Source organism: Geospiza fortis, unplaced genomic scaffold, assembly GCF_000277835.1.
Source record: "Geospiza fortis unplaced genomic scaffold, GeoFor_1.0 scaffold98, whole genome shotgun sequence".
In the NCBI taxonomy this organism is placed as follows: Eukaryota; Metazoa; Chordata; class Aves; order Passeriformes; family Thraupidae; genus Geospiza; species Geospiza fortis.
The window spans coordinates 5,108,766-5,136,138 of NW_005054306.1; the positions used below are offsets into that span (position 1 = coordinate 5,108,766).

Consider the following 27,373-nt stretch of genomic DNA (forward strand, 5'->3'; position numbering starts at 1 on the left):
GTATGATTAGAGATGAAAGAGCAGGCTTGAACAATTGTTGTTTTTTGGAGTGTTTTTGGTTTTTGTTTTTTTTTCCTGGAAGCAAATATAAAACACAGTCCCCTTAAAGGAAAACGTTAGTGTTTGTTAGTTATATTGTTAGGACTTTCATCCTGGAATCTCAACACATTTAAGTGTTTCCCCAGCCTCACAGTGGAAAAAAATTCGAAACAAAATCAGGAAATGGTAAAAGAAATAGAAAATATAAAACAATAATAATAAATTATGGAGCATATAATTCTGTCCTTTTTAGCAGTGTTTAAGTTTTTCTCCTCAAAATCTTTTTTGTGTATTTAGCCTGCTTACTCATTCCAGTCCACACTAGAGCTCATGGGCACAGCCACAGCAGTAGGCTAATTTCCTCGCTGCTACAATGTATTCTCACACATTTCCCATGTAAGTGATGCAGAAATCTTAATTCTGTCTGTAGTTCCATGTGGAGAAAGGTCTGTGAGAAAATCACAAACATGAAAATAAAAAGCAAACCCCTACCAAACAGTTTAAATATATGGAGAGTGGCCAATACCATCTTGTTCCAGTGCATATCATCCCATCTTATTGGGAGCAAACACATAGATACCTCATCAATGAAATGAGCTATATGCTAACTCTCAAAGATGTAGTGAAAGGTTTTCCAAAGATCGTAATGAAATGTGGAAAATTATGAATGTTTATTGATGCTGTCATAATTAGGGTGGATTAGACTCAATTACCGCATTGGAAACAGGTTAAAAAATTATATAGGGAACTAAAACAGGAATTATGCAGATTTTGAGACAAGTACCAAAACTGTTATCTCTCCAAGCCCTTGACAGATATGCAGTCTTAATAGATTAGACATTTATTTTCTCCAAATGGTCTAACAGTGTGTTCCATTCTGTCAACATGGATGAGAATTGTTGAACTCAGAGGAATAGATACCTGAAGATTGGTCACTGCCTGACCTCTGTCAGGACACTTCAGAACCACCACAGTGGTGCCTGAGGAGGTCGAAAGAGAGATGTTCTCCCCATGGACCCCACATGCATGGTATGGTGATGAATTCTCTGTGGTTCTTAACAATTGGACATTTAAATAGCATCATGCAGTTTTTTCCATTGCATTTTGTCAACTGTCTGGTTTATTGCCTAGAAAAAGATGGATTAAAGTACATATATAAATACACTATAAACTGTTCACTTTGCATACGTCTGCCTGACTTGTGTATACATGATGTATGATCAATACTGTCCTTTTCGACTTGGTGAGCAAGTTTCATGCAAACAAAGGAGTCCCAAAATGCTTACACACCTTACTGTTCAGGTGAAGAGAAAAATGAATTTATTAAAAAGGAAGTGGAATAACAATAACTTCTAAGCATATGTTAATGAGGAACTCAATCTACACAGGGGCAGCTGGAAATATTTACAATGTTGGTGGCACATTTTATAGGCATTTATAATTTATCTAAAATATTAAAAATAGCCAATGATATTTTTTCCTCAAAAAATCATTTTTACAAAATAGTTTTCATCATAGACCTCTTCTAAGTGAACTGCATGGATTTTGAACCAAATTATATCTTTCTTTCTTTCTTTTCTTTCTTTTCTCTTTCTTTCTTTCTTTCTTTCTTTCTTTCTTTCTTTCTTTCTTTCTTTCTTTCTTTCTTTCTTTCTTTCTTTCTTTCTTTCTTTCTTTCTTTCTTTCTTTCTTTCTTTCTTTCTTTCTTTCTTTCTTTCTTTCTTTCTTTCTTTCTTTCTTTCTTTCTTTCTTTCTTTCTTTCTTTCTTTCTTTCTTTCTTTCTTTCTTTCTTTCTTTCTTTCTTTCTTTCTTTCTTTCTTTCTTCTAAATAACTTGGCTATTTTTATGTCAGAGGACCTTATATAAAAATATACCCATATTGATGTAATCTCTTCCTTGCCATGTACAAAATAAAGAATACTTTAAACTTGTGATCTGATTCGATACTGAAATATAGAAGAGTTGCCCTTATATGCAAGTAATATTTGAAATCACAGACATGAATTAAACAATAGTAGTAAAGTCAGTGCAACTGCATCCATAAATTTGTCATCTGCTGGATTCCCTGAAAGGAGGAAGACAAAACAGTTGTTATGAAAATATTTTATGATATCTCAGTCCTGCAATACAAAAATAGTTAAATACACAATAAAAGGATTTTTCTGCTTGGCTAAAACAATGGCTGTAAAGCTGAAACAGTGCATGAAATGCAATCAGGCTGGAAACTCCTGGAGGGTTAGGTCTGTATATACCAAGATGGGGGATTTTTTTTATATTTCATACATGAGGTACATATAAAACCCAAGTGCCATTCTTAATTTTATCATGAGTGAAAATTTCTTACTAAGAATTGATTCTTTTCTCCCCTCTGTCAGTGCTTGTGTCATCAATGCCTCTTGCAGACAAAGGGGGTTTGTAATAGCCTTCTAGATCCTTGCACCCACTCAGTTTCCATGACAGGATTGGGTTCTACTTTTTTTTCTCATCTTTTAGCTACTATTTTAAGAGTTCATATGACTGTCATCCAGCATACCAGAAATCTGTCAAAGCTCAAAGCCAGGAGAGTTTGATAGCAGAATTGCTATTGCAGCAGAGTTTAAATTTCAAAGTGATTTTAAAAAGCTTCTCTCCTCTCCTCTCCTCTCCTCTCCTCTCCTCTCCTCTTCTCACTGCTTTTTTATAATAGCAGTGAGAGAATTACCTTCTACACCCAATCCACATATACAGAATTGTGTTCCTATGTGATGATTAGGATCAAATGCTCATGTTTGGAAGCTCAAAAAGGAGCATGATGTTGCTTCCCTGAAATTGAAATGCTTTAATTCTTTAATTATTTATAAGCGTGATCAGTTATTGGATAGTAACAAGTCTCCTGGATTTAGGCAATCAGATGTCAAATCATCAAGACTTTAGGCAGATAGTATACTTGCTCTCTATTAATATTTGAATAAAATATTTATTAATTGACTTCTAATAGCAAATCAATTAATAAAAATGCACTTTTTGGACTTAAAAATTGCCAAAATATAAAGGGATATAATTACTTACTGGTATAAATAACTAGGTTCTTTCTCATTTTGTCTATTAAATGGATAGGAGATGTAAATAAGAGGCAGAGAACTTCCTCATGTCTTAAATCTCATTTTTCAGTTGAGATTATTGAAATAATATCATCAAATAGCTGCTGTTGCAAGATCTTCTGAATATTTATAAAGTAGAATCTGAAGAGTTTTTTCATGAAAAGAGCAGGAAGTTGGATTTAATGCTGCAATATAACAGTATACCTCTCTTTCTTATTGTTCTCCTTCACACTGTTCCAGATTATTCAGCTAATCACAGTGAATTGTTCTATTACACCTCCCTAGGCTGCAAAAAAGACATGTAAAAATCTGCTTGAAGAACCCCTGGCTCTGTCTTTTTAGTGTTCTTCAAGGTGACTGCCTTCCTCATGCCATCCCCCACAGAACATAGCCATTAAGGAATCAGCACAGCAGAGAAAGCAGTCAACAGCAATGAGCACTAACCTGCTCTTGCACTGATTTCAGTCCAAGAAGTGGCTGCTTACAAGATCATAAGTTAATGCAAACAGGACTTGAGAGCTAAGAGCTCTGGGGAATAGCTCCCTGCATCTGTGGTTCCATCAAAAGAAATCAGGTTGCACTCTAGGAGTAAGTGCAAGATCAAAGAAATGCCAGACTAAGGACTGAGAAATTATGGTCCTGAGGAAAAAATGTAATACTCGCAAAGAAATCCACATAATATAATTTTAAAAAATCAAAACCTGCCAATAGCATTTATCTATTTTGAATCATAGATAATGATGTCTGTAAAAACAATACGTGTGAATGGTTTAAATAATGATTAACTAAACCATTTAGACTAATCTAAGATATGGTTTAAATTTAAATGGATATTGGTCAGCAACAGTACAAAAAAAAAAAGAATAAATTGCTAATGCCAGTGAGCAAGAAGAAAATTCCAGTCTAGTAAGGGTAATGCATGAGGTGGGCATACTAAATAACAGAAAAACATCCAGAGTGCGCTGTATTATTTCCATGCATCCTTATCTAGGTATCTTAAAAGTGGTAGTACACTTTAGCGTTGGAATGCATGAGAATGAAACAACCAATGAGAAAGCCTAACAAGAGCGTGATGCCTCGATTTTGCTGCCGTGCCATTATCAGTGAAACTGAGGTTCATGATCTGAACTTTTTCCTCCTGTTCTTAAGAAAAAAGTTTAATTAGTTTTTAGAAGCTGGTAGACCAGTCATCCAAAAATGTAGGGACTGACTGGAGAGCAGCTGAGTCCCCACAGCCTAGTCTAGACAGGGATTATTCTCAACATTCTGTTTTGTAGAACAAAATCTGATGCTAATTGGGTTATCAATAGAAAAACCTAAGTAAGCCTTGCTCTATAGTCTGAGGGGTATTAATAAAAGATTCAGTTTCCTTTACTCACATTGGCATTACATTTTGTGTTAAAGACTCATCAGATAAGGTACTGAATTTAATGGCCCTTTTTGCATTTACAAATTCATTTCAGAAGTCCCAATTACTTGGATAACCAAAACCTGAAAGGAAGAAGTTATAGCTGCTTTAAAAGTAGATGTTGCTGCAATCTTGTACATTTTCCTTCTGATTTTTGTTTTATTGGCATCAACAGTTTTTATGTTTGCATTTGACTAAATTTATGGACATATGGGGCTTTTCCTTTTGGTGTAATATGAAAGAACACAAGAGAAGAGAAAAAGGAGGAAGCCTGTAAAGAGGTAGGAGGTAGCTGGAAGTCCCTGGAGATTCCCTGAGCTTTTGGAGTACAGAAAACTATGGCACTGGGCGGCAGAGAGTTTGAAAGAAATAACAATTTCACTATTATTAAACAGACTGGATATCCTGTATTCTGAATCTAAAAGAATAACATGAGTAACACTGCTAAGAAGGGAGCTGCTGGACCTAACTGCAGCTGTTTCAGAGAGAACATCTGTGATATGACCTGAGATCATAACAAGAAATAATTTATAAAGTGCCTTGCACTTCTCACATTATCAACAATTAAACTACAAGAAAAAGATCTGAATTTACAGCAGCTGAGTAAAAGGCCCAGTATAAGCAAGGTAATTTCTAAATAAGTTCCGCAAATATCCATGCAGGAAAGCATTAATTGTGGAATCCAATTGTATTCAGAAGTGCATAACTGGGCAGCAATAATTTTTAAAAACTCATCATTCATTGCTCAAAATCTATGCTTGTTACTATACCATTTGAAGCTGATTTCAAGGAAAACACTTTGTTTTTTAAAGAGCATTTTGCAGAAAGATTAATAATTAGCATAAATAAATATATTTACATATTTAATTTTGTTTGAATATTTTTTAGATAAATTTAAAATTTTAACTGTTATTTTACTGGACATATTGATTTAGCAACATACCAGAATTTTTGTTAGTTTTGATTTTTCCTTGTCTTTTCAGCTTGTCACTTTACACTGCTCTTCAACAAATCGTGAACCGAAGTAACATTCTAATAAATTAATAATTGTGAATTTAAAGTTCAAAAGAGCAGTTAAAATTCATTTGTTAGGATGCAAAATGGATAGAAACTTGCAAATAATTTTTAGTAGGCAATACTTAAGAGAGCCTTGTAATCTGCTTTTGAATATTTCATGCAGAAAAAAAAAAAGAAAAAAATGGCAGCAAAATCCAGTACATAAATTATTCATTTTGAATTATTCACTCATCTGTATCCTGGTAAAAGCTTAAATATAGTTTCACCATGTTGGACCATGATGTGATGACATCTAGTGTTGCAATATTGAAATAATCTATTCTATCAGAACAAGAACAAAATCCCAGCAATTTGGTGTTTGGGATGAAGTCTCCCTTCTGACTCATTTAATATCTAAGCCTGAAACCAGTTTGGTATGTTTTGTAACTGTTCCTAATGTTACAAAATACAAAAGTATCATTGAATTCTCCCAGAGGGTAAAAAAAAAAAAAGAAAAATGAAAGAAAAAAAAAAGGAAAAAAAAACATTATTAAATTTGGAAATGCTTCCTGGTCTGCTTGATTCAGTTTTCTGAATTATTCTATACAGAAGAAACAAAACTGCACCAACTTTTCTGAAAGGACAAAAGCAGCACTAGGGGTTAGCGAAAATTACGTGGTGCTATAGTAGTCCAGAGCAGGCCAAAGATGATCAGAGGGCTGGAGCACGTCTCTTGGGAAGATGGGCTGAAAGTTGGGGTTGCTCAGCCTGGACAAGAAAAGGCTCCTGGGAGACCCTACAGCACCTTCCAGTACCTAAAAGGGGCTGCAAGAAAGATGGAGAGGGACTTCTTATGAGGGTGTGTAGTGACAGGACCACGGAGATTGGCTTTAAACTGAAAGAGAGTGGATTTGGGTTAGATACTGGGAAGAAATTCTTTACTGTGAGGGTGGTGAGGTGCTGGAACAAGTTGCCCAGAGAAGTTGTGGATGCTCCACGCCTGGAAGTGTTCATGGCCCAACTGGATGGATCATTTGGACAATATTCTCAGGCACATGATGTGATTTTGGGAGTGTCCTGAACAAGGCCGGGAGTTGGACTCAATGATCCTGATGGGTCCCTTCAAACTCAGCATATTATATGATTCTATGATTTGAGCACTCTAGTCTAGGAGAACGTGTTTTTCCCAGTGGCAGGGAAGTGGGAGCTAGACGATCTTTAAGGTTCCCTCCAACCAAAAAATTCCATGACTCTACAGAATCATAGACTGCCCTGAGCAGTCAATGGCACAGAAGATCTATTGAAATAAAAGTGGTTGTACAAGAGGCAACAAAAAATTTAAATCCTTTTAAATGAATGTTCATCCTCTTAACTGGCAACAGCTACTGAAATCAAAAGGAAATTTTCCACTGATATGGCTGGATTCTAACACATTCCAAGTGTACTGATTTTGAAAATGCTGAGAATTCATGATTCCTTGTCAGTAAATAGACTTTTCTGTTCTCAGTAATGCTTCAACAGATTTTGATTCTGACATCTGTGTTGCATAAAATCAGTGCAGAATTCCAACATTAAAATCTGAAAATATTTTATGCTTTTCCATAAGGCTGGTCAGTATAATGGACATTCAAACCTGTCCAGAATGCAAATATAGAAATCCATAGGCTTTTAAGAAAATACTTTCTAAAAACTAAATTCTTCTGTGATACTGCTGAATTGAAGCTTGATCATGGAAAATTTGGAACCATTCAGCAAAGCTAGGCAGAAAACAATTTAAGTTTTAAAGATTCATATACTACTTTTAACATCATAATGGCACTACCCCAGTGCTTACTGCTAAGTGAACACTTTAGTCCTTCGTTAAATTAAGCTTTAGCTAGCAATGAAATTAGTGCCTACTCACCCAGTCAGACAATCAGAGATGTGTAAAAATAAATACTGAAGCTTAGGCAAAACCAGTACTACTATAGAAACAGCTACCCGTGCATTCAGAATGAGTCAAATAACTTCCCGACCATTAAATATATCTGACAATATACTGTCTTTTTTTTTCAACCAGCTTTAGTTTTCTTTTGCTTTGTAATGGCTCTCTTGAACTCCTGGTCACTTGTCCGCGTTTTAAGAATAGAAATTTAAAAAAAGAATACATGATTTTGCCTCAAAAAGCCTTGAGTTGTAGAGGATGGAAAGACATTAAACACAAAGTTCAATTTGAAGACATAAAAGAAACCACTGTAAATATAACATTGAATTTGAAATAAATATGCTTTTCCAAAGGAGAATAGGTGTCCCATGACAGAGAGCACCATTTGCCACCATTTGCAAGTATAACAGGCTCTTAGTGCAGATACCAAGTGGTGCTCTGGTTGTGTCTGTCACCTTGCATAATACAGACCTACTGAGTCAGACTTATCATCCTTATAGTCTCTAAAAATCCCTCACAATGGATTTCAAAATCTAGTCTAACTTTCCCACAAAACTTTGGCTTAGACTGGAAGTTCTTCAAATATGTGGAGACAGAAATATATATATATATATATACACACACACACATATATATCTCCCTTGTAACTTAGATTTTGTGCTTGGTCCTGTAGAATTTACAAAGGGATGCATTTGTCCAGATCCCCAATGTGTCAGTCCGTGCGATGAGACACCTCAGACTGCCTCTATAATTCACAGAGCAGAGCAAGGCAGCCATGTGAATAGAACTTCTCCATGGGTGGCTTGATGCCCAGCATATGAAGAGAGGTAAGCCTAAGCCAGCCAAGAAGCATGTTTTGGGTTGCTTCCTCAGGCTAAAGTACCAGCTTGTGGCTTTGTCACTCTTTAGAGCTGGAATTGATAGACAGAAATTCCTTTATGTGTTTAGGAGCCTGGAGAAACGCCACACGATTGTCATCACAGCCTGGAGATAGAAAGTGTTGACTGCAGTCTTTGGTCCTACTTTTCTGGGCAATAATACCACCCAGAAGTGGATGCACAGTGACATCACTGAGTTGCATTTTCTTTCTATCCCTCCTTCTAAAGAATGGACAGATTTTAGAGCCTAATGGAAACCAGAAACTCTTGCAGTTGGGTTCTGGAAATGAGCACATTCTCCTGGAATGACAAGTTCTGGATTCAGTTCTTCCTGTCAGTGCAGTTTTTACCAAAGACTTTTTAATTCCAAAAATATAAACATCTTTCTAAGTAAAGATCATGGACAATGACTCTGGTACAATGCAACTGCTTTGTCCTTACTACTCTGTGGAGATTGAGCAAAGATTTTTTTTTGTATTTTCTATTTTGTCTGTATGGCAAAAGAGTTGGCAAAAATACCTCGGACTACTTAGAAGTTCTTGACAGAAAAATGCTCATTTCTTACCTTTGTGACATTTCCCCCAATGCTATTAGGAAAGCACATAAATCAGACAGTCTTTTATGTCAAAACTGATCAAGGTGCTTCTGTTTATAATTCCATATTTATTTCGGCTTCTCTTCCTAAAGTCAGCTTTACAACATGAATCAATTGTATATGCAGACAAGCCCTGCTTGAAAAATTGGTCCAGGAATTGTCTTTGAGTTCAAAGCTGAGTTCCACAGCTTCTTTTCTGGAAATGTCTTCAATAAAAATGCTACAATTGTCAGCAATAAAAAAGACTGAGTTTTGAGAAATTATGTGCAATCTCAAAGACATGACTTTTATGATTATTAAAGCTAAGCAAAACACTTAAGATTTTATTTTGCCAAGTTATGACATATATCAGCACCTAAGCAACATGTCTTAATTTTTTTAAATAAAATACCAACACATTTATACACACCATTCAAAGTATTAGACTTATATTTGTATGGCTTCAGTAATTTGAGATATGACAGCATGATAATTAATGTTGTGTAAAATTAAATAAATCATTAACACTTCTAATGTATTGCATAAATTTATTTTAATCATACCAGTTCACCCACAAGCTGATATAGAAATTGTTGTATTCTACATTATCTGGAGAAGCACAATAACATTTGAAAGGACTTGTTTGTGCTGTACACATGCGAGAAGATGTGGTAATGCTGAGGATACTACTTGAGGATACTACTGCTCAAGGTGTCTTTTGGACACAATTTTTGCTCCAAGTTTCCTGTGATACTTGTTCAATAAATCAAGCTTTTTTGGTTTGTTGGTTTTTGTTTGGGGCTTGGTTTTTAATTTTCCTATTTAATTTTTATTTTGTTATCCTTTGTCTCTTGAAGATCTACACCAGGCATCTGAGTCTGGCAATCACTTCACAAGCTCAGTTTGCCAAAAAGTTTAATACTGATTTGCTAGAACCTGCCACCTGCCAGGAATCATTTGCTATGCAAGTGGTGAAACATTATCTTACTGACTGAGTCAAGCCCAGTTCATTTTCACTCTGATTTTTGTCTTGATAACAGTGTATAGAAATGTAAGTTAAACCCTTCAGGGGGTTAACCAGCTTGATAGTCCAGACAGTAACACTCTGCCAGTTATTTCCTTATTCTTTTATTTCTATATTTTTTCTGCTTTTAATGGCAGGCAGATCTCTTAACCTTGAAAAATAGGAATGAAGGTTGAACAGTCATACAGGATGAAACTGAATGTGCTTGAACTTGTTTAAACAGCAAAACACTTTTTTAATCTTTAAAGTTTTGCAAATGTGCATACTTTTGGATATATTTTCTTTAGTCCTTCTATGGCGTTAAAATTCATGTGATGAAGATGGGGAAAGAACACTACAATTTGCAGCATTTATTTTCTGTATAATCTTCATTTCTACCTGCAAAATAAATTCTCAAAAAGGAAAAAAAAAAGGGAAAAAAGATAAAGCAATGAAACATGGCTATCCCCTGCCCACCAGGGCCCTCCAAAGAGGGCACTGGTTAATTCTCAGTCTGAGTTGGCAAGGATGGAAATTTCAAACTGTAGTCTAAGAGTTTGAAAGTAGATATGGGAAAAGCTTTTCATGACCTGGTTTGCTATAGAGAAGTTTTCACCACAAGCTAGTTGAAATTATGTCAGATTTTCCTACAGCTGGAATTGCACAACTGCCATCAAATGGTGGAAGTTGCAGGATTCCTAATACTGTTATATCAGAGGACTTTTTGGTTAAAAATTTAAACTTTTTTCTCATGTGATGTGTTGACCCTGGACAGCAGCTAAGCACCTATCAGTCACTTGCTCACCCCCATAGTAGGATGCAGGAGAGAATTGGAATAGGAAAAGTGAGAAAAACTCATAGGTCAAGATAAAGACACTTGAATACATGGAGGAAAAATTGAACAAAAAAAACCCAAGTGATTCAAAGGCAAGCATTCAACGCCTCCCACTAGCAGACTGATGCCCAGCCAGTCTCCGAGCAACCGCTCCTTTGGAGGGACTAGAGAGAGACAGAATCTGCACTCAGAGTCTTAAATGAAAAATATGGTTTCAGTGAAAGTACAGGTAGGACCTTCTGAAAGGAAGACAAACAGATTAAGTTTGATAAGAAAGAAGGGTTAACAAGCAGAGGAATGTACAGAGACATGTGACATGATCATTGGAGAAAATGTCTTTTATTGCAGCATTCAAAATGGATCTGACATGATAATATGCATCAGGGAGAAGAAAAGATGCAAGATGGTTTGAATTTGGAGGAGTTTCATTCCTTAGTTGCATGCTTTAGTTTAATTTAGTTTAGACAGGAATGTTCTTAAGCATATTTATCTGACAGAGACTAATATTTGGGCAAAGCCTAGGCAGAGAGACCTACGGGAGGGTCTGAGTTAGAGGGGACAAGCAAGATACAGATCAGAATAAATAAGCAGTAGAAATATTGTCAAACGAAGGTGTGGGGAGGGAAATGATGAAACTACTTCAGTTTTCTCCTTGAGTGACTCTTGGTCTAGAGAGAAGAAGATCAGTCTAGAATACACGTCTGGGAGTCAGTAAGAAAATAATTGTATTTGGTTTTGTGATGAGGTTGCAGAGAAATGAATCACAAGGGAGGATAAACAGAGAAGCTGGTCAAAGAAGATGCAGCAGAAGTACTGGTTCTGAGATTGGCTAACAGCCATTAATGGCTGTAATAAGAGCAGCTTTATTTTGTGTAAAAGATAAAAGCAGATTTGGGAGGGATGTAGTGCATGTCTAACAGAGAGACTGTCAGCAATTATAAACAACATGTTGAGTTGACTTAGAGAGGCGAACAATAAAAGAAGAAAGACAAATAGCTGAAGTATTAGCAGATGATGAGATCTGGAAATGTGTATCAAGTACAAAAGTATTTCACAATAAACTGTTCATCAGATAAATGACAATTTCTAGTTTTCTCAAACTTATTTAAGCCTTGCAATTCTCTGAAAAAGTCTTCAGGCTGTAAATCCTTCATAACCTATGCCCCTCTGCATCTTTCAACTCTTCAAGTCCATGAGTGCCTTCAGGTCTGGCCAACACTTTTTACAATGAACCTGTGCAAGAGTAAAATTTTCACTATGCTCATTGAACATATTCATGCATGGAGTTTTTCATTATTATTTCACTATGTCTCACAACTCTAATACCACTCAATCATGGAAACATTAGCTTCATAGCTAGAAAATTGAATTACTCAAGGAGAAGATTTCTGCTTTCACAGTGAAATCTGAACTTTGTGAAAGATATTTGTCACTGAAAATGAATAAAAAGTAATTTATTTTTACAAATTAAACAAAAAATAAATTATTAGTAAGTATACCCCTGTAATCATTTAGTCAACCAATAATATGCCCATTCATTTAGTACTGTCTTCCAGAATAATATGCAAAATGGTGAAATTTCAAAATTTGTAATTACTTTGGACCTTTGGGATTTCTTTTGAAAATACTTCTATTGTTCCTCATAGACAAAGTATTTAGACCCAGAGTTTTAATTTTTTTTTGTTAAACACTTGAAGCATTATTATTCCTAGCCATAGTTTTAGTCATATAAAGATATCCTAAAACTGCAACTTCTAAGACATATAGTTGTTGCTGGCCTGTTATTAGAGAGGTTTAAACAACAGTTCTTCACACCCTTTCCCTATTTTTTCTTTTCACATTTGATAGTGATCAAGTTGCAGGAATGATTTTGCCTGTGGATTTCTTTATTTTGGTGCCAGTACATGTGCCTCTGAATTTGAGCCAAATGGAACAACTCTGCAGTACATCCTCTGTGCTGGGTGAATCTGGGACAATCGTTGTCAGTGGTTGTTCTATACCACAGTCCTCCTGAAAAAAATCTGGAGAAGGAGAGGAATGACAAACAAGCCTGAGAAACCTCAAAATCATTCACAAAAATTAAGTTACCACCCCCAAAAACAAAGTTCACATTGAGCCAGTCAACCACACTTCTTGTATGCTCTTTTGAGAAAAAAAAATTGACATCCACCAGCACATCATTGGCTCTATCATTTGTGATATCTTCTTTTGATATAGGAACATATCAGGGACACATCCATTCATCTTATGAACACAGGGGTTCAAAAGCACACGTGTCTCCATCCTGTCACCTTTATAGTAAGAAAGGAACAATAAGTTTGGTGTGGTTTGATTTGTTTTCCAACAAACACAGTTATGCTAATCCAGCTGCAGTCCCTACTTTTCCTGGGACAGACATGGGAGATGTCAATGAAGCTCTGCTTAAGTTAGCATTCTGGAGTTAGCTGGATTGATGGCCTCCTAGAAAAACCTCTGCATAAAGAATAATTTTTTTTTAAAACAATCTGAAATTGTTATGAACCTAAAAATAGGATTAGGTCACAACCAGAGTAATTCCAAATCTGAAGGGGAGATGGTTGAAAATTAAAGGGCAAGTGAATAAAATTCTGTAAAAGTACACACCTCTGTCTACTCCAGACAAAATATTTTTACAAACAGAGATTTCTTTTCTCCATCACATCTTGGTAAGCATATGGGTACAACCTTTCATTATCATGAAAGATTCTGAATATAGGAAATCATAATAACATGAGGCCATGCCAGTTTATTTGCATTAATTACAAGAGGAAGTTGGTACTGGAAAGAAGAAACAAACCCATTTCTGAGGCCTCATTCAGCAAATAAATTACAGAAACCTTCTCCTTCTAAAGCAATGCAGTTGAACTGTAATTTATGTTACATGCTTTGAACAAATTGCATGCTAGAATAATTTCACAAAATTGCAAAGTACATTTAACTGTGAGAGAATTTAAAATTATAACAATAGAAGAGAAATTAGGAGGTATTATTAAAACTTTCAATTAAAAAATCTTAACTGGAATATACTGAATTAAAAACCACAGTTGATGAGGGCGTTTCCAGGAAGCTTATATAAACCAAATATGTCTAATAGACTAATCCTCAGTAGCTGCTGGTACTATTGGTCAGTTATACTTTTAAATGGGATTCTTTGGATTCATTTAGCAGCAATCCAAATGTACTATGTATCTTCATTTTCATACGGGATATATCTTCCTCTTAACCCAAGTCCTATTGTCCTGAAGTTGCAAAATGCGTGAAATATTATACTAATGCTTCAATCACAGAATGAATTGTATATTATGCCAGCGAGTTTGTGACAAAGTGTCTGAAAGTGCTTGTAAAGGTGCAGGCTGAATCACCAAATGCTTCCTTCCAGCCCTGCTTGGATGACTGGCTCATGAAGTAGCTCCCTGACTTGGGGTCACCCTCAGTGCAACAGCTCTTAGCATAACAAAAGGAGGAACAGATTTTGTCAAACTAACCCAGCCACCCTCAGTGCAACATCTCTTAGCATAACAAAAGGAGTGATGTAGCAGCTAACATGGATTTGTCAGGAACAGATTTTGTCAAACTAACCCAGTTCTATTCCATGACAGGATAACAGGACAGAGCAGCAGTATCATACATCCTTACTCTAATGGGGATTTTGATACTCTCTCAGGTGTCACTCTCACAGCCATGCCAGGGAGCTATAGTCTTGGTGAAATTACTGTTGGATACAATCCTTCTGGATAAGTGTACCCAAAGAGTGTCTGGGAATGACTCTTTGCCAGGATGGGTGGGTGTAACAAGTGGAGTTCAGGAAGGTTTTCCTTGGGCTGCAGGCCAGGCCTGCTCGATGTATAAAGTGCTGCAACAAGGCCCAAGTCTATTAAATATACAGAATATGAAGCTGAAACTGCATTGGGAAACATTAAATATCATCAGGATGGCAAAAACACTCTGGAGAGAACCATGCATTTTCCAGTTAACCACAGCAGTGTTTGTGCACTTGCTTAAATTGCATTGGTCTCCAAATGTAGTCTGTAGTCCCTTGATGTTCTCTGGCAGAGAAGAAAAATGTAGAGATGAAATTATCTGTATTCATGTCTATAGCTGTTGGACAGGAAACAGTAATCTTAAATTGAAGATAGATGTCATGAAAACACTCCAAGATTAGAGACATTAAAGATCTGGAGGAGATTGTCTAGAACTTGCATCTCCTTCACTGGTTTCAGATAGCTGAACCTGGCAGGATGGAGGTCCCAGCTGACCCCTCCTGCTCTGGCTCCACAGAGGTGAGGATGGTCCAAGTCCCTTCCCTGATCCCAGCCATCCATCTGGCTGGGTGAGTGTTCCTGGTAGGTGCACACACACACACACACACACATGCAGAGTACAGGCATGCCTGTCCACATGGATCCGCTGCAGTCAGAGCGTGCTGCTGGTACCAGGGCCTCTAAAGGGCTCAGGTGGTCCCATCCTGCTCCTTCTCGCCTTCCTGGAGAGGACTGAAACTTGCAACAATGGAATATATAGCCAAAAATACATGTCTCTTTAGCAACTAACCTTCAATGCTCAGGCTATCTGGTTTCTGGCCCATGGACCTATGTGTTCTTAAGAGCCCAGTCCAGCCACTGGCACTCAGATCTCTTGTCCATGTAGTTTGCTAACATTCTCACATGCACAGAATAGAGAGTACATCCACGTGAAAAAGAAGGAAAATTTGATAAATGTCAAGAATGACATTGTAATTGTCAGTCACTGTTCAGGAGCACAAGAAATTATCCTGGAGTCCACTTAAGGCCTCTTTACAGGCAATGTTATCAAACAACTTTACTAGGCAAGAAAATACCATTGTATCTTACCTCTAAGTTGTGTTTTTCCTTTCAAACTTTATAAAGAAGGCAATACATTATTAAAAGCACATTCACTGTGGGGTTTTTTTTGGTTGTTTGTGTGTATGTGTTTACTTGTTTGTTAGCTTTTTCTCCTGGTAAAATGTGTTCCCTAAACTAAGTATACAGACAAGTCATAGATCTGTGGCAGTAATTTCCTGATTCCCACATGCTGAATGCATAAATGGCAGACTGAACTAATGAAAAGTGTCCCTGCCTACAGCAGGGGTGTTTGAACTAGATGATCCCTTCCAAAACAGTCTATGATCTGCAACTTAATGCCTCAATATTTGGTTTTGTTCCTTAAAATGTCAGTGAAAAAAATGTTTACAGTGAATGAAATAATCAGAAGTGACTTGTTGGAATAAATACTGGAAAAGCAAACACATCCTAAGTTTCAGACATTTACCCTAAGCAATAGCCTTTCCAAGTTAAAGGAAAAGAAATTATTTAAGCACTTTTTCCCCACATTTTGTAGTTTACCTATGCTTTTCCACCAGTATCATGGTCTTCTATTATTTTTTTACTAGACACTTTGCCTTTCCTTGCTGACACCCTACCACAGAGAAACAAAGGATTTATTTACTTTTTCCAAGAATCTGTGTTTACATACATTTCAGCCCCTACATCCAAAATTTACTTGCTCATTCTAAGCGTGGAGAATTTCAGGACAGACATATTTTGCTGACAGGACAGTGGTGAATATCTGAATTAATGCTGCTGTGGCCAAATACCCTGTAGTATTTGGGTGAGATGGAGAGAATTCAGCTAGCTAGGCTGGTTACAAAGTATGTGACAACTTGCACAAAGACCAGTAGAGTTAGATCAGTGTTCATCTGAACATTTCCACATAAAGCTTTTTGCTCAATATTTAAAAGTGACCTTTAAAAGGGAATTTCAAACACGTGTGGTTTAGTTCAGGTAATACTATAATAGGCTCTATACTTCATTTCTGGAAATCCCAACCAATGCTAGTACTTAAATACCCTATTTTAATCCCCACTGAAATTATTTCAATGCTCCTAAGTTACCTCCTGCTGCAGGCAATAATGGTTTTCCAGTGAAACCTGGCAGGATTTCAAAGCCCTTCTCAGCTCGTGTCACCTTTCAGACACTGCTGGGTTAGAGACTCAGGGGCAGTGACAGCTCAGGCTGCCCAGCGTGGACATGCACGACCACCTCTTACACTGACGTGATCTTTAATCAGAAAAGGCCTTGGCGAAAGCAACCACAGCAATTACCTGTGGTCAAAAGCCAAGCTGAGGCCCTGCTAAGGAATGTTAGGTACTTGATGGAGTAATTGCAATGTGCTGATGAGGGCATGTGTTACCCCCACTGACTCAGTTCCACCCAGGGCTCTCATGGCTCTACTGGTAGTTCAACTTCTGACTCTTGAAGCAATCTAAATACCAACCTGTGCATGAGTAGCTTTTAATTTTTCTCAGAGAAGAGTAGAAAATCAAAGTGTTGTCTCGTGCACTTATCCTGTGGTTCAGAACATGATCTTTGATAATAAATATGCAACGTAAATATGACTTTCACCTCCCTTCAAACAGTAGTTCAGGGACCACCTACCACACAGCCAATGCCCTGGATAAGTGAGATTCCTTCATCATTCCATATTGCAGTCTGAGCTCTACTGGGAGAGCAGCTGAAAGAGATTCTTGCTCTCTTGCTCCCACCCCGCCTCCACATCTATCAAACAGTCATATGGTTCCTGGTAGAAACCCAAAAGGAAATAAAGTCATATTTTTGATCAGAGCCAAAACATTGTTTTAGAATAACAGCTGTCAAAACCTGGCCAAAAATCTTGACTTTAACAGTGTATAAAATTTCAGTCTTCAGTGTGTACAATGATTTATAAAAGGGTCAGTGGCATTGTCTAGGATTATAAGGAAGCACTGCTGAAAGCATTTAAAAGATCAGGGGAAAAAAAGTTCCTTGTCAATCAGCTTTTCAAACATTCAACAATTTTTTCTCCTTTCACTGGTAAACTGCACTCAGCAAAAAAGTCTTCAGTCTACATGCAATTAAGGACAGGGCAAAACTGGGGAAACATGCTGCGCATCAGGCCTGAACTGGAAACAAAAAAGATTTCAAGCTATGAGTTTTACTAAGGTACATTTCAGAATTGTTTTTGTTAAAAGACAATAAGGGCATTGTCCCCTCCTCCTCCCCCTCTGCAGGTACTCTGGGCTATTCTCTTCTACTTTGTTCAAAAACATTACCAATCCACAGCATATTAAAGGAATCATTGTTAGGTTGTGGACTCTTAATTCTCTTTCCAGACTGATTTTCCCAGCCATCACATGTGCCTGGCATTTTTTTCCTGATGTGATCTATATGAGTCCTTCCAAGGCTCCTAGCCAAATGGCCAGCCTTCAGTGGGGAGAGGCCACAGCTGCCTGGCCCTCACTGCAGAGACGTGCACTGGAGCATGGCTGGCACAGCTGTGCTGAGTTTATTCACTGGCAGACAGAGAAAGGAACATTTCTGGCTGCAAAAGGGGAGGGAAGGATCTATCAATGGATAGAGGTTAGCATCCAGAGAAAGTGGGATTACCTCCGTGTTTTGTTGTCTTGATTAGTCTGCGGCTTTTCATTTGTTACTTAAAGACTGCAAGTGAGTAGAAGAAGCTGGGGAATACATGCACCCCAGCTTTGACAAGAACAAGGTTTGAGCCATTGTTTTCATGGTCTACACCTACAAGGTCCTCAGACTTATAAGCAGGTTTTCTGCTGACCCACTTGGGCTGCATATGACACACCATCAAACTGTTTTTCACTGTCCAAAGAAAAATATTTACCTTTTGATTATTATGCACTTGTTTTGGCTGGGCTGGGGTTAATCTTCTTCACAGGGCTCTGTTTTGGATTTTTGCTGAGTACAGTATAGGTAATATAGAGATGTTTCTGTTATTGCTGAGCAGGGCTCACACAGAACCAAGGCCTTTCCTGCTGCTCGTGCTGCCGTGTTGCCAGGGAGGCTGGGAGGAGACACAGCTGGGACAGGTGACCCCAACTGACCACAGGGATATTCCAGACCATGAGCTATCATGCTCAGTATATAAAGTGAGAGGAAGAAAGAGGAAGTGGGATATTTGGGATCATGGGTTTTGCCTTCTCAAGCCCCCACTATGTGTGATAACACCATGATCTCCTTGGAGATAGCTGAACACCTGCCTGCCCATGGAAGCAGTGAATTAATTCCCTATTTCGTTTTGCTTTCTGCACAGCTTTTGCTTTCCCTGTTAAAGTGTCTTTATCTCACCCACAAGTTTTCCCTTCGGATTGTCCCCCCAGTCTTCCTGGTGAAGGAGAGAGAGTGGCTGTGTAGAGCTTGGTTGCTGGCTAGGGCTAAACCATAGCACAGTATCACAAAGCTAAATGAACCACCCATGAAAGATCTGTCTTTGTTAAGTTCTTGTGTCTCATCTATGTCACTGTAGATTTTCTGCAGTTATACTTGGCAAAAAAAAGGGCTTGTTTTTTGATAGTAGTATTGAGACATTTTCCTAAATTGCCTCAGTCATATTATGCAACAAACTGTATTTGCAGTACCATTATTTTTCTTTAAAAAAGTGTTTTGCAGTGTAATTTTGTGCACAAATGCAAGTGAAAAATTTTTACAGGCATCATTTTATAATGCAGCCCTGTCTGTGGTCATTTTCCCTCAAATAGGACAAACTGCAAGTTAATGTAGAAACTGCTAGTGCTGCAATCTCAGATTTGAGAACCTGAGAGTGAGGTTGAACTCATGTTTTCTAATGTTTAATCATCCACTTAGAATTGGAAGAAAAAAAGCTCCAAACACAAACCACTTCATCTCTCAACAGTAAAATAAATGTGGTTCTCTTAAGTGGACTTTCTCAGCACGTAATTGTTCAAAATTTGTAAACAAGCCAGTTGTTGACATACAAGATGGAAGAGGCTACAGCTCTGCTAAATTCTTTCTGCTGTGATAAAGGGTTTTAACAAGGTAGTAAATTTTTTTCTGTCAGCTAATAATCCTAACCAGATACAATTTTTAATACACAGTTTTATTATATGTAAAGGATAGACCTCTTAAATTAGAAGGTGCCACTTTAACAACCAATTATTAAAGGCAGTGTGATGCCTTTATTTCTTTGGAAGAGACTGATTGGCTGCACTGACTGGTATGATTTTATATTTCTCATCTTTTATAGAAGTTTAGAAAGTCAAACTTTCTCAGGCAGCAACATGCAACAAAAAGAAATATGATTAGAAGTTACACAGAAGCCCTATCTGGACAGAAAAAGCATTTCTTTTTCCTAATAAAATAACAAGATTAAAAATCCCTTCAACTTTACTGCCCCAATTTTCCATCCCAGTTCTTCATTAAAGATGATCTCTTGTCCTTTCAAGAAAAAAATACTTCAGAAGCAATGAAAATTGTACAGGTGTATGAATATCTGGTGAAAAAAAGCTTTTTAAAAAAATCAGACTAAACAAAAAAAAACAAAACATGGGTCTGATAAATAAATAGCTGTTAAATAACAGCTACATAATGCATTTGGTGGATAAAATCTTTTTTGACACATCTAGCTTAAATTAAGAATACGAGGTCTTAGTCCCTGTAAAATTAATCTACAACCACCTTTTTTTTCCTTTTTTTTTTTTTTTTCGGTTTGGTTTGGTTTGGTTTTCTTTCACTTTGATGGACTTTGCATAAACAACCATGTTTAAAAAGTGGAGTAATCTTTTTGGCATAGGGAATAATTTCAACAGTCTGCTTGCAAATTGCTTGAGTGAACTAAATCCAAGTTAAGTTCACAGAAATAAAACATTATGATAAAAGTTTGCCAATAACTTTATTGCCCAAAGGCTGGTTGTACAGTACACAGGCTGTTATTGCAAATGCTCCTCTGAAGATTCAGGTGTGATTCCAACATCTGTAGACAGATGGGGAATTCATGAAAATTCTTGGATTTCTCTCTGTTGTGGTCAGTGATTAATTGGGTGACACCATCAGTGTCAAAGCCCAGGAACTGGGAAGAGGGTTGTGGGGTGAGGAGAGCATTGTGTGCTCTCTGTACCTACATGGAGTGAACACTCCCTATCTGTCCAACTACATGTTATTTTTGAGACTACTTGTCATCTAATATTCTGCCTTCTTTGTTATGTCAATAGCACATTTCAAGAGGAGTATAACAAAACAAAACAAAACAAAACAAAACAAAAAAAGAGAGAGAGAGAACACCATATCAGCATAAAAACATTAAGGCAAAAGTTAGAAGTCGACGTAAGGTCAGGGGGACAATATCTTCTTCAGATGGGTTTGGTGACAGATAAAACTCTACATGGAGCTACACTTCTGAGCTCTGGTCCCATGATTTAAAGCCTTTTAGTGGCAATGCAGCCTTAAGGACTCTCTGCTCCTCAATTTCATTTCCCATAGTGCTTATTGTAAGTATTAAGTTGAAGCAGAAAAAAAGTCTTTTTGGCTTATAAAGTTTCACTGAATTTATGTCTGTGATGCTGTAAAGGAAGCAAAAATGATGACAGAAAACCACAGAGGGAGAAAAGAAGAGGAATGTATGGCCAGACCTTACTCAAGCTCTGCCCTTTCTGCCATGGAGTGAAGGTCTCTGACAACAGTATTGGCTTTAATACCTGAAATCAGGTAAAAGAGGTGTTTTAAAAATGTTAGCTAAATTGAATTTACCTATATCTCTGTGAATCTAACCAGAACAGTTTAAGACCTTTAAAATATTATCATTAAAATATATTTCAAACTCAATACACAGTATAAAAGGGGTTTCTTCCTCAAGTTTAGGTGCCTTAATACAAGCAGTTTTAAGTCACCTATAATTCAGCTGATGGAATACCTTGTGTGGCTTTCAGAGGTCTTGAATTTATTGTCAACTCTTTGGATTAAAGTCTACAAAGCAGAGTAAACCACTGGGAAATATTGTTAATATTTCACTTCTGAGATAACACAGTTTAGTTGTTCATCCTCTCTGAAACAAAGGCAAATAAAAATGTGTTTCCTCATGGTTCGCCCTGTGTTTGAAAGGCTTGAAATAATTAAACTGAGGTCTCAGAGATACTATTACTCATATGAATATTGTCTCAACTCAGTTCTTTGTAAATCTTAAAATATAGTTCAGTTAAATATACTTAAATTGACTTCTGTACAACAGAAGAGGTATGGCTGATATAGAAAAAGGTACTTGTGTCAATGTGTATTCTTTTAGTGAATGTATTTGCTTATTTCCAAACCCATGTGTTTATATAAAGGCTATGAACAGATGAAGTCATAACTCCCAGAAAAAAACCACAAATTAATTGCTCTGAAAAACACATAAGTAAATATTATAAAAAGTAGGATTCCTAAAGTTGCACTCCTAAATCCATATAGGTGGTCTGGTTTGCAACAGAAGGTTTTGAGTGTTAAATAGTCTTTTATTTTCTAATAATGGGCTGAATTCATTTCTGAAATTATGTGTGAGGAGTTTAGCTTGATTTTTTATTGTGTTTCTTTTTTTTTTTCCAAGTTGATAGCCATTTTTTTTTCCATTTGCCCCAAAAGCCTCGTAAAGAAGAAACTGGTCCTTACAATTGGTCTGTTCTAACAATAAAATAAAATTCTGTCTGGATTAATTTTAAAGACTTGAACAGCACAAGAAGTAGGATCTGAAAATCAAGAGAAAATTTAATACTACTTTCATGCTAGATTCCAGCATCTTGTTGCCACTCATGGTGTGCATGAATTTCTTTATTAGAGATTTTGCTACAAATAGGATAGTTTTGGTAGGCCTAATGGAGCTGCCTACATTTTCTAGTATGTTGCAGTAAATTGCAGATTTTTATTAGAATCATAGAATCAAATAATTTGGAAAACACCTGTCCTAGGGTGACTTTATGATGCTTGTATCCCTAATCATCTGTTCTACTTATATTATTGAGTTCTGTGCTTTTAAAAACTAGATATGAGAGCGACGTGGGGGGAGAAGGAGAAGTGCTGGAATATCTGAGGCGGTTGTATTGAAAACACAGAGATAAGAGCTTCAGCTTTCCTTCTCACAGACTGTGTTGTCTGCAGCACAGACAGTGGGAGAGAGCTCTCCTTTGCTTTTAGTTGTTTTTTTAGCTAGCTGAGGCAGAGAACCTCCCCAGACTGTGGCTTTTCTTCCTCTTGGAACTGATCAGCCCTGCTCTGGACCAAAAAACCCAGAAGAGCACCAGGAGCTCACACCTGTGGCCCACTGGGGTAGGGGATGTGGCATTTTCCATCACAGGAGGGACTGATAGAGACTGAGTGAACCAAGCTACACTCCACAAAGAGGACTTTTTCTCTGAATTTGCCATCTCTTCAGAACAACAAGAGGTTCCATTGTTTAATATTATTCATTTTCTTATGTTTGTGAATACATTGCTCGTTAAATAAAGAGTTTTTTCTACTTTTCTGGAAGGAAAATTTTCCCAACTCTCTGTGGGAGGGGCTGCTTGAATTTGGTTTCTAGAGGCGACCCCTTCAGAGATTTCTTCCCTAAATTTGCCCAAAACCATGACAATACCTTAATTACCATTGAGTCCAACCCTTAACCCAACAATACCAAGTCCAAAACTTAACTATGTCCCTTAGAACTACATCTACGTGTCTTTTAAATACCTCCAGGGATCATGACTCCACCACTTCCCTGGGCAACCTGTTCCAATGCTTGACAAACCAATTGGTGAATTATAGGACAGTAGCACAGAGCTGTAGGATTCAGGCTCTGGTTTCACAGAACTTTTTGTACATTATGAATTTTCAAGATTGATAAAAAAAAAGATTACCACTATACCAAGTAAACAGGCTTCCTCTGTGTTTTAGGTCAAATTTCAGCTAAGGTACTGATAATGTCTAGGCAGATGATCACAAGTAGCCATGAAATATACCCACTTACTGGCAAATATCAAGTGCTAGAGAACCCATTCCTCTTTTGTGAGGTTCTAACCCTCACCGGGAAGCAAGATGAGTATCAGAACCACTGCTTCCTGATAAAGGGTGGTCTTGGCTCAAGAGATGTACGAGCATTCTCTTCACTTGCTCTAGGTGATCATGTTCCAAGGAATCCAGACCAATTCAAGGGAAATTAAAAAGACTGAAGAATAGGGTTATGCAGAGGTAAAATATAAGAGGCAGTCTGATTAAAAAAACAAATCAAAATCCTACCTCCTCTAAGCAAATAGCATAAATGCTGAATCAGTGTTCATTATTTATGAAAAAGAGACCTGTCCATAGGACCAAGGGAATGTTTTGCTTCATACATAGTGAAATGGAGAGGTCAGAATACAGAGTTGGGAAGATGTGGGGAATTCTGCAGTGACCGCAGGCAGAGAACAAGGAGTGTCCTGGCAGAGAAGATTATTGTTTGCTTCCTTGTCTGCTAAAAATGAGCTTCTGAAACAAAACATGAGCTGTCTGAAAACATGATGCCAACATGATCTAAGTAGAATATCAAATTGAGGAGATGTGGAGAAAAAGTCTCATGACATAACAGGCTTCAAGTGCTTGAGAACTATTTTTTTTTTTTTTTGCTTTGGAATTTGGTTTTAAGAAGTTCCATAGAAGAGTGTAAAGTAAAACAGGTTTCTGAATTGTATTGTATTTTCCTTTGCTTCATACAAAAGACCGTTGCCTGTGGGTTTATGGTCTCTTAAGGAACTGGGACAAATCTCACTTTAGGGGAGATTTCTAATTCCAAGAAAGGGAATCATTAACAACATTGCCTGGCTCCTCAGGCCCCTTATGAGTAGACCAGACAGACTGTTGATTTTACAGCTTCAGTTTCAGGTCAGATGCCTGGGTTTGAACAGGGTCATTAAAAAGCCACACCACACCACACCACACCATTTGCAGGATCTAAAAAGAATGACTCCCAGAAGCAACACCTAAAGGGCCACATGAGGCAAGGTTAGTACAGGCTTGTTTGGGATCCTGGTCTGTGCCTGTACTCCAGGTTCGTCTCACATTCTGACTGCATCCTTCAGCATCTATTTCACAGAATATGGAAAAGGTTGAGTTGGAAGGGACATTTTAAAAGTCATCTAGTCCTCCCTGCAGTGAGTGTGGCTTATGTTTTTTATCCCAAGACCGCTTAATGAAAAATCCTTGGGAACAGAGACGAGGATGCAGTCCCAGGAGAGTGCCTTTCACACTAGACAGCGAGAAACAGGCTCCTGCTTACTTTGCTAGCTCACTCTGTATCCCCATGAATCTTACATATCTGACTGCAGAATAGTCTAGACTTCTTTTTTTTTTTCTTTTGGTAACATCTCTTGTAGGTTTCCAAAGTAGTGACCTTAAATGAAGTTGAAAGAGAGAATCAGGACTATCTCTTAAATGTCTTGTAGCTTTCTTGTCCATTATCTGGAGTACAACAAGCCAATTTATTGCTACCCAAAGCTAAAGATTGTAATTTTTTTTCTCTCAGCTGTGCTTTATTTCCAGCTCCAATCATCACATAGTACATATTCAGAACAAATTTAACAGATGCCCTGCATGTACACAGTATTTTCCTCTGAGATGTTGTTGAAGTTGAGCTTTTATCTGTCAGTTTTCATCTATTATTTGGTAGTTAGGAGAGACACATGCAGGATTTCTTGTATAAATTATTGAATTTGTATTGGATGAGTCTTAGAACTGCAGGTTGGAGACATTAAATAGGCTGGAGTTATCACTGCTGGCTTTCCTCAGCAGATATGCAGTCTCATAACAGGTATATTTAGATTTTGACACACAGCTTCAGCCAAATTCGTTGCTCTTTTGTGGGTTTTCACAACTATTATTTGGTTTGTAAAATAATGAGAAGCTCCCATAATGTGTTGAAGTTGAAGGCCCTTCTCTCTAAAATTAAACAGCCATAAAATCTAAAATCAGAGAGATTTTTTGTCCTGGAAATTAATTGGTATGTCATCAAGCCTTTTTACAAGGAAGAACAGGAAAAGAAAACTCTTGCTTTTGTTTTTCAATTTTCCTTTCTATCCCAAACCCTCGTTTCCTGCAGAGCAATACTGCTTAAGCTTCTGAGCTCAAAGAGAGTTTCTAGTCAGGTTTTGGCAGATCTGGCATAAAATACTCTGTATCTTACTCCCTGATCATGATTGGAAGAGGTAGGTGAATAGTTTGTAAACTGAGAAGCCAGGAAGGCTGGATTCACAGGATCCTTCTGTGATTTCCTGGCACCATGTGGCAATACTGATGAAAAAGGGTTTTGCACCTCAGAGGTTCATAGAAGTTGGTGCCATGCACAAAACAAACCCGCTGCCACAGACCTCCTGGGGATGCTTTACCCTCCACAATGCCATGCAAGCATGGCTGTGTGTCTTCTGGCAGAGAGCTGCTCTAAGCCAAATCAAGTCAGAGGGCTCCTTAAGTGACATGTGGCATGTCTACTTCAGTGCAGACATGCCCTAAAGGAAAAAGTGCTGAACTAGAAAGATTAAAATGTGGAAGCAGCAGAAGACTAGAGTTCTTGGGTTCAATACTCTCTGCCTTAACTAAACCACCAGTAGAGTCAATTTAACTCTTCAAGGGCCAGACATCCCTCAGATTCAATATTTTTCTGTACAGTATGACCATTTCATTCCCTTGATATTGCTAATACAAATACAAAGGTCTACTAATGTACTTTATTTATTTCTTTGTGCTTTTTAGAATGGGACAGTTCAGGTACTAGAGCTGCGCTGTGCCATATGAAAACAAATGATAGACTATTCCTATGAAGTCAAAGAGTTTCATTTGAGGAATTAATAACCGGCAATCAGATGATTAAGATGATTGCTCCAGTCACGACAGGACCAGATGTGTCTTTATCAGCAGTTTGACACTTCTTGTCTTTTATTGAGTTTTTTTGTTGTTGTTGTTTTTTCTTTGTAAATATGGACATGGAGCCTTTTCATCCCACTGAGGAATGAAAATTAATTTTGATACCTTGAAAATTTTCAGGAAATGAATGTCTTGATTTTGGCCTCCTCTTTTCTTCCAGTCTCTGTGGGAAAGCTATACCTATCTTTTCCTATTAACAATGCCATCAATACCAAAAAAAAGTCTAGGAAACTGCATTCTAATTCAAGCTGATATTTTTGCATGTATATTTTTGTATTCTGCATATATTTTCTGTCTCTTCCAAGACATAGGGGCTCAAGATTGGTTCTAGGGAAAAGGTAATGAAAAGCTTATGGGCTGAGTGAACAGTCCTTGAACAGAGATGTCAGGAGAGAGAGAGAAAACACATATGTTTAAAATGATTTCCTGGACATCGATACAGCTACACATAACTGAAAGGAGGAATTTCATGATGCTAGGGGAATTTATACAAGTTCTAGTCCCAGTATAGATGAAAAAAGGCTAATACTGCTCAAAAGTATATTCTTTTAATTAATGTGCATTTCAAAATAGACAAGTTTCAATCCTATTTGATATTATTAAGATTACTTTGAACTTTCAGGCCAGACTACGAGGAAAAACGTGACTACTTGGAATCCAAAGGCCTCCTTAAAAATGCTCCTTCAGGATGCACTCTTAAACAAAGGGAGAAGACTTCATGAAAATAAGACAAAAACATCAAACTTTCACCACAAAGGGATAGCTTCTTCTGACCTCCTCTGTGTACTGAATCACTTCGTGGGATCTATTGTTGCCAGGTTTTGCTGACATGCTCATTAAATGAACATGTTTTGTCTTGCATTAATATTTTAAGCCAACATTTGCTCTGCTGCAAGAGCCAT

General features: G+C 37.3%; 1 long non-coding RNA gene across 1 annotated transcript; it reads left to right on the top strand.

Moving 5' to 3' along the window:
* Nucleotides 1-1,055: 1,055 nt before the first annotated feature.
* On the top strand, nt 1,056-27,225 carry LOC115949562. The gene is made up of 3 exons (XR_004083006.1): nt 1,056-1,068; nt 12,586-12,698; nt 27,094-27,225. It is a non-coding gene; the product is annotated as an uncharacterized LOC115949562 (long non-coding RNA).
* The last annotated feature ends 148 nt before the right edge of the window (nt 27,226-27,373 follow it).